We start from the raw sequence: 8,892 nt of genomic DNA, 5'->3' as shown, positions 1-8,892 counted from the left end.
TAGAATTGCTCAGACTCATTGGAGGGTTTTTGAGCATGAACAGCCCGTTTCAGTAAGTGCGAAAGCATCTTAATGGGCCACTCCCCCCCCCCCCCCTTCCCCTTTTTAAAAAAAATATTCAGAGATGGACTGCTGTGTTGCTGTTTTGAATCATTGTCCTGCTAAATAACCCAAGTGTACTTGAGTTTCAAGGTGTGAACCGATGACCAGAGATTCTCTTTCAGGATTTTCTGGAGAGCAGAATTCATAGTTCCTTCAACTATGGCAGCCCCAGACCATCACACTACCAGAACCATGTTTGACTGATGATATGATACAGTTTTACAACAGATGAAATGGGACTCAACCTTCTAGAAACTTCAGTTTGTGTCTCATCCGTCCACAGAGTAGGTCCAAAAGTCTTGGGAACCATCAATATGTTTGTTGGCAAACATCATGATGGTTCCCCTTGTGTTCTTTTTGGTCAGCGGTGAATTTTTCCTCGGACCTCTCCCATGGATACCATTTTTGTCCAGTCTCTTTCTTATTATTAAATCTTGAACTCTGACCTTAACTGAGGTAAGTGAAATCTTAAGGTCTTTAGATGATGGAAATCTTGTGGTTTAAGAAGAGATCAACATAAATTGAAGAAGAAGAAGCCACACGATGGCTTTATAAAGGACACAGTCAGTAAAGATTACATGCTTTAACAACACTGGCTGAGAGAACACAGCCTACTCATTTCATAACTAACATGCACTAGAATAGTAATCAATTTTACATAACAGAAACTGAGACAAGTGAGGCCTGCAGGTCTTTAGATGTTGTTCTGAGTTCTTTTGTGACCTTCTGGAAGAGTTGTTGATGCGCTCTTGGAGTGATTTTGGTCAGCCAGACACTCTTGAAGAGGTTCACCACTGTTCTGATTTTTCTTTATTTGTGTATAATAGTTCTCACTGTGGTTCACTGGAGACCCAAAGCCTTAAACATACCTTTGTAACATTTTCCAAAGTGATAGATTTCAATTAATTTGTTTCTCATTTCTTTTTCTTTTCTTTTTTTTTTTTTTTTATCAGGGCATGATGTGCTAATTTTTGAGATCTTTTAGCCTACTTCACTTTATCTGATTCTGGTTCAGAGAGTTCTTGATTCAACAGGTCTGCTAGTAATCAGGCCTTGATGTGGTTAGTGAAACTGAACTCAGTTTTCCAAATAAAGTGTTTAATCGCTCGGGTCGTCTCTGTTTAATGTTGTTTGATGATGTGAAACATGCAAATGCGACAACTTACAGCAGTGTAATGACTGTTAGAGATGATCTTAAAACTAGACAGAGGAACAGTGAAAATGCACAAGAAGTCCAAAAGATTAGAAAGTAAAGGACGTGAAGTAGTATCATATAAACACACTGAGACACAGTGAACCTGGGTTTAACGTGTTCCTGATATGTGTTGGACGGACTGCCAAAAAAAGTAATACAGTAAAGATGCACAATGCTGCCATATATGAAAATGAAGAAGAAGCAGCCACATGACAGCTGCATAAATGACGCAGTCAGTAAAGATTACATGCTTTAAGAACACTGCCTGAATGGTAATCGATTTTACATACAAGAAATTTGCTAAGTCAATATTTTGTCAGGCCTGTCTTATGTAAATATTTTATCATCCTGTCTTCTTTCGCATGAGACTAAGTGTGAAACCTGCTGAGGCATATGTAATTCACCCGCATATGAAGGGTGAGTCACTTTTTTATGATTACCTAGAATATATTGTTTCCCTTTAAGTATTGCAGGAAAAAATTGGCCACCCTGTGTGGCTAATCTGTCATGTTTCCATAAGGGAGTGTAATGTTTACTGACTGTGCATTGAGTCAGCTTTCCTCTCTGTGCTGTTTTACCAGAAGTAGTTTTTTAGGAACCTGCTGTGTGACACTGCCTTCCTGCCTCAGTTTCATCCTTCCAGCTTGCTCAGCCAAACCGTCTTTGGTTTCTAAAGGGTGCATTTCTCAATAGGAGCTATTCAATAACCACAAAAATTCAAACTGCCAACGTATCTGTGCGTGTCAGAATGCAGACAATGGAGAGGGTGATCATTTCCATAAATCTAAATGCTCCGCCATGTTTCGCCTCACTGACAGTAACAGTGAGGTGGAACATTATGTCTCGCACATCTGTTTTTTAATTGCTCTAAATAATAGTAAATGAAGCATCATATCCCCTTTAGGAGCTCTTTTTGAAATGAACTATTAATGACTCACTCAACAACATTCAAACCTGCTTATCTTTCATCTTCTTCCTTTATTAACTTCCTGAACTTAAATGTCAAAGGTCAACCCTTCCTGGAAAGTTGTTCAATTATTGATTTTTCCATGAGGTTATGTGTGTGTCCCACAGGTTGTGGTTCAAAAAGAGATCAACAGCTTCAGGATAAACACAGATGCGTCGAAATAATTCCAATGAGGGTTAGTAATTGGGAAATTATAGGCTTGTCTCTGAAGGCACTTAACAACTGACGTATATGAGAATAATTGCCTGGCTGCATACCGACAGATCTTGAGCATTCCTCCTTGGCTGACATGCGCAACGACGGCCTGTTGTTCAAGTACCGACTTGCCTCTGAGGACGCCCTATAAAGGAGATACCTGCTTGCCTAATCCGTCTTGCTTGTTGTCTCAAGAAAGTCAGCAAGTGAACTGAACAAATGCAACAACAAACACAGGGAGGGTCGTTTAATACATCTGGGAAGCAATGCTCTTAAGAAATAACTCAATAGCCTAAAGAAACATTGCAGGCATGTTATATAATCATGGATTAAAAGAATAACACAATGTACCACAGAGTACTGTATGGGAAAAAAAAACAGATTTGGCTACGTTCACGTGTACAGTGTCTTTCTGACTTGAAGTGAAATTGTTCTTGCTCTGACTCTTGATCAGTCCCTGTGGATAAATACACGTACACTCGGCTCCCTGAAAAATGAGGTGAAAGGTCATAGCTGCAGTTTGGAGTCTGTCAGGAGCAACGACACAGACCTGAATCTGTTTTAAAACCTGTGGTGGCTAAACACTCTGTCTGAAATAAAGTGTAGGAAAAAAAAGAAATTCTACATACAAACAGGGTACAGGTGATGTTTCACCCTCCACCCTTAGTCTTATCTGTTCACATGCCTGCACACAACACGATTACTGGAGGCAGATCAGTTAACACTGGGGCCAGCGTCTCAGCCTCGACACGCCTGTTTCGTGTCATGGAAACGCAGAAATCCATTTTATTGAGGCAATTTGACTGGCAGTGGAACCAATGGGAGCCATAAACAACGATGAAAGTCTCACTTTGTAATCGCTGTGATTACGGGCAGTAATTCGGTGTCTTTCATGTGAATCACAAAACTTTTTAGTGATTTTACACGTCTGCATAATGAGTTATTCCAGTTCTGTTGCTCATTACTTTTGCTGAAACAAAGCTCCTCAACGCAGGACTCTTAATGAGCTGTTCTGGCTTTATTCTCGGGGATCTGAATAATTCCTACACCCTGATAAGTTTCTATGATGTGACAGAGAGGAGGAACTCAGGACTGTTTGTGCTCTATATGAGTAAAGTTCCACATATTTCTGACCTCCAACGCCCAAAACAGGTGCCTTATTTTTTTGATTCAGTGACTCAGCTTATGCCATTCTTTCAGACTGAAACTGGTTTTGCGTGTCTGATACTACCTGATCTCTGTTTCATATGTCTAATTGTTTTCTTGTGACAGACGAGGTTGTGGGTGGGTTTTTAACTGCACTTAGAAATACTTGGAATATCTTGTCAGTACTTCTACATATGTTGTGTATAGTGTAACCTATTTTTTATTAGCTAGTCTTTTAATCCAGCCAAAGACACAACACGGCAGACGGCAAATTGTGTTTAGTGCCAACAAGAAAATGAAAGGTGTGTAAAAGTCACAGTGGGGTTATTACAGGTCTAAGCGATAGAAAAAAATAATGCCCACATGATACTTCCATCTGAAATTAATACATTTTTATCATCTGCATGAAACATCTGCCTTGTGTCTGCCTGCTCCGTGAACCATATCTAGTCAACAACCTGTCAAACAAAGTGAACTGATGATTTTTAAATCCAACCAGCCTGTAAGAGAGGAGGGTAGTGTCACCAGCGAGCTACCTGCAGCCTGCATCCACCCACGCGCACAGCTGATCCGCGCTAAAATATTGCTTCTTGGTTTTCCTCTCGTGTTAAAAGGATGCACTGATAATATCTTATTTGCAGCAAGGCTTCGATACATGATCATCTGTCAGAGATGTGTGCGTTTTTCTGAGTAGAGAGTGGCTGTAGCTCAGCAGGTAGAGCAGGTCATCTACTAATTGGAGGGCTGGTAGTTCAGGTCCTTGCTGCTCCAGTCTGCAGTCTGGGCAAAATATTGAACACCAGGTTGCTTTCCGATAGATGAATGTGTGTGAATGTTGCTATGTTGTATAAAGATCTCTGAGTGCTCCAGTAGAGTAGAAAAGCACTATATAAGAAGCAGTCCATTTACCAGATGATGTAACTGGGAGAGGCTGAATGGGGCAACTAATGACCAAAGGTGCTGAGGGAAACCCTGTGCTGCTGTGACCTATCACAAGGTTTCCTTCCCTGCTGAAGCATGAAGGAAATTTCTCTCATCTTTTGAACAGTCTTTCAACGGGGATCAAGATTGTTCTGCATGCTAATTGTGTTACGTTAACTCGCATTATCCTCTCACGTTGAGCTACAAAACACAAAGACATCCCTCTCTTTGTGATCTAACCAGTCAGGCTACCTGTAAATGTCTTCCTTGCTCTCTCTTTCTGTCTGGCAGCTGTATGTAATCCAAAATAGCACAGCTATGGCAAGCATGTTAGTTTAAGTGGACTAAGCTCCTAAAATACCATCTAGCTTTAATGTTTTTATGCGTGTGCGTCTTGTGCTTACATTCCTCTACGCATGCAAGTCTATCACCATGAATGTATTACCTTTCTTACGTCAGTGAGCTGTAGGCTCTCCACGGGATAACAAAAGACTTCATTTTTGCTTGCATGGTGGCTCAATCTGCCTCAGATCTGGTCAACACGGACTCGGTGAAATGGCAGGTGGTTGCCATGCTAATGTGTCCATGTGTTTTTCCCACATCGCTGTGTCTATTCTCTCAGTGCTGATCGTGACGGTGTATAATACATGATATCTTCTCCTTAGACATTTGAGGCTTCTAACCATACATTAACCTTTCTCAGTGTCATATCCAATCTGTCTCAGCGGACCCCTAAAGGTGAGAATGACCTACTCGCACACAGGTTCAAAGCACCAGGCTATCAGGGCTCTCTGCTGCTATGGCAACATAACAGGAATGTATGTGTGTGTTTGTATGAGAGCGCTCTGGTGGTCTCTTTGATGATCGATTCCAAGAGTTCGGCATTAGTGTACGTTTGAGGTTCAAGGAGAGAGAGAGGGGGTAGAGAAGACAAGAAGAAAGAAGGAGGACGTGAGCTGTTCAGGGAGGAGCACAGGAGAGGTTCAGGGTCAGTCAAACAAAAGGCTCTTTGGCTCGGGTTCTCCGGGTCAAGGCTTAAGGGCAGGAAGTAGCGGAACAATATCCGGCACTTCAGGTTAGGACCTCCCAGCCCCACCGGTCTGAAGTATTTCTCCCTCAAACAGATGCACACACACACACACACACACACACACACACACACACACACACACACACACACACACACACACACACACACACACACACACACACACACACACAGGTCACCTAGTGCTCTTTGACAATGTGTGTTGATCAAAGGCAAGCTCTGGCTCCCAGGGACGGAGCTGGAGGGTCGGGGAGCAGTGTAGGAGATTAGCCCAGGAGGGAGTACTGTGTGTGTGGTAATGTGTGGGTCAGCAGGTCTTAGGTTATTTCCCAAAAAAACAGTGTGCCATTCATCAAAGTGTAGAGTGGTGGGCGGCTTTTATGATTACACATAAAGAACACTCAAGTAAGGAAGGAAGGAACATTTTTTTCTTTGGCAGTTACAGAATAGTTTAGTGATAGATACACAATGTTAGAAAGCAATGTGACTGCCATAAAAATACAGCGATCAGTCAAACATTCAACTTTACTTAGCCCTCTATGGGTGAATTTTTTTTTTTGGGAGAAAAAAAATATTTTCACCTACTTTTTGGGACTAATCGATAAATTAGTCCCCCACCCACCCCCACTCAGCAGGAATTGGTTCACTTCCTCAGGGCAACAATGTCCTATAAGGGTACCAAAATGTCACGGTTTTCTGTGTGTACAGGAGTTAAAAAGCTGTTTATCCTTTTTTTTTCTTTTAATAAGTATCAAGTTAATTTTCATATAAGTCAAATATCAGTCAAATAACTGTGTGTGTTCATGCTCGTGGGTTAGCACGTAGGTCCAATCGCACATGTTTCTGTGTATCTGAATCTGTGGAACGTCATACATCACACGCGGAGATCACATTTCTGTCATCTGACTTTTGCAGCACCGTTGCATCTTGGTACCTTACATCTCCCTTCACAAAGCTCTCTCCAAGCGAATAGCACACACACACACGTGTACACACATCATAATTTGCATGCACACACTATTTCCTACCTTCACATATCATACGTGGCCCTTAACTGACCCCTGATCTGCAACTGTCCAATGGCATGTCTTCCTCCCATAAAACCTTTTGTTCCAATTTCCTGTAAGTGAAGTGCAAGTTCCTATTAGTGTGTGGTTTGATTGGTTATACATCCCACCAGTCAATGCTCTCAAAATGAGACCTCAATTTCTGCTCCAACACACTTGATTTAAATGATCAGCTGGGTATAGCAAAAACTTGAAAGCCTTAAATAATCAGTCTCAAGGACCAGAGTTTAGAGGCATTGGTTAACCATTATTCCCCTTAGAAAAGTTGCCCAGATGCATACAAAACAATCAACAACCCTTCTTCAGATATGCATGTACATGCAAACAGATTTTTTTAGCACTAGCTAGCACTGTGTCCCATGCGGATTTGGTTCTTGAAAGCATTGCTCCACCCCCAGGTTAAAGGTCAAACCCTATTTTACTTCGCATTTGACTGAAAACTGAGGTGCCTTGAGTTATTGAATAAATACATTTATTAAAAAAAAGAGAGAGAGAGAGAGAGAAAGTGTAATGACAACAAATGTGATTTGTTGCCTGAGGCCAACACCTTGCCGCACAGAGTCCACATATTGTTATAAAGCTGAGCTTTATTGAACGTTTCGGTCTTTGGCTTGCTGGTCGAAGTGCCATCATATCACAAAAGGACTGGCACGGAAAGTGAGTCATTACAATTATAACTATTTTCAGTTAACACAGGTGGCAAGTGATAAATGCTATTCTCCCTCAACTGCTGGACTTCTTAGTATTTCATAAATGGAAGTCGGCAAGAAGAGACGGATTTTTAAAAATGACAGAAATTCCAGCAGCTGACTCAAAGATAGCTCACATACACCACATGGGCAAATATCTTCAGTCTCATTGGCACAGGTATACAAGACTAAACACCCCACCTTGCAGTCTGCCTTTACAAACATTTGTGAAAGGATGGGTCGCTCTAAAGCTCTTACTGAATTTGAGGGTGGTGCTGTATCAACTGTAAGCGAGTGCTGAGGCACATATAGGGCCAACACTGCTGACTCTGTAACTGCAGCGTTTCAAAGCTCCTCTGGCATTAACATCAGCTCATAAACTATATGCTGGGAGGTTCACTGCATGGGTTTCCATGGCTGATAAGCTGTAGGTAACCCAGTACTTTTGTCCATATAGTTTTCTTTTATCTCCGAAATTTCCACCAGGTGGTTTACATTGCATTTCAGGATCCACTTTCCCATATGGAAAAGAAATAGAAAAAACTTATAAAAGACACAAGTTTCATTTATATTCACTTATATCTGTTTTCACTCGTGTATGCTTTTCATTCAAGTTTCACACAAGACAGATACAAACTTTATAAGATTTATAAATATCTTTCCAGTTGGGTTGTTTCACAGGTTTTGGTTGGTACATTCATGAAATAATGTATATGTATCTTGTAGATACAAAACTGAATTTTGTGTCAGTTAATGACGATTCCCATTTGCTTGCTCACTATTTGGTGAAACACAGAGTGTCTGTTGTAATGACTGAATGAGCTCACTCATAAACTCCAGACCCTGATAATACAAACAACGTCATTGTGGCATTATCAGGGTTATTTTTGAGTCAGACTTGGAGCGGCTACACTAGAGCCAGAGAAAATAATTACTGTTTGACTGTGAAGAAAATTATTCTCCTCTGAAACTTCCTTAAATGATTAAAGGCATGTAAAATACAGTGTAGGGTAGTAGCTCCACAGTGTAGCAGTTTACACCTTCACCTAACAAGCAAAACGATCCCCAGCTTGATCCCAGGAGGGGACATAAATCCCTTAGGTGTTGCATCAGGAATAGCATGTGGTGTATAAGAAGTCTGCCAAAATAAACATGTGCAGTTACTGGCTGTGGTGACACACTGTGAATAGAGAAGCAGCTGAAAAAGCTTACCAAAAATCTGTTGAGGGACATGCTAATCGTGATGGATTCTGTTTCTGAAAATGTGTCTATTTACAGGAAACAAGTAAACGGAAACAGTGTTCACAGTGATGCCTCACCCATCAATTCATTTCAATTCAGTTTTATTTATATAGCGCCAAATCACAACAACAGTCACTCCAAGCCATTTTATATTGTAAAATAAACACCCTACAAAATTACAGAGAAACCAACAACAATTAGATAACCAACTATGAGCAAGCACTTGGCAATGATGGGAAGGAAAAACTCCCTTTTAACAGGAAGACAACTCTGGCAGGGGAGGGGCAGAAATCTGCCACCACCGGTTTGTTATGATTGGA

This window comes from Simochromis diagramma, unplaced genomic scaffold (assembly GCF_900408965.1).
Source record: "Simochromis diagramma unplaced genomic scaffold, fSimDia1.1 OVJJ01000344.1, whole genome shotgun sequence".
In the NCBI taxonomy this organism is placed as follows: domain Eukaryota; kingdom Metazoa; phylum Chordata; class Actinopteri; order Cichliformes; family Cichlidae; genus Simochromis; species Simochromis diagramma.
Note: the sequence above shows the minus strand (reverse complement) of the source record.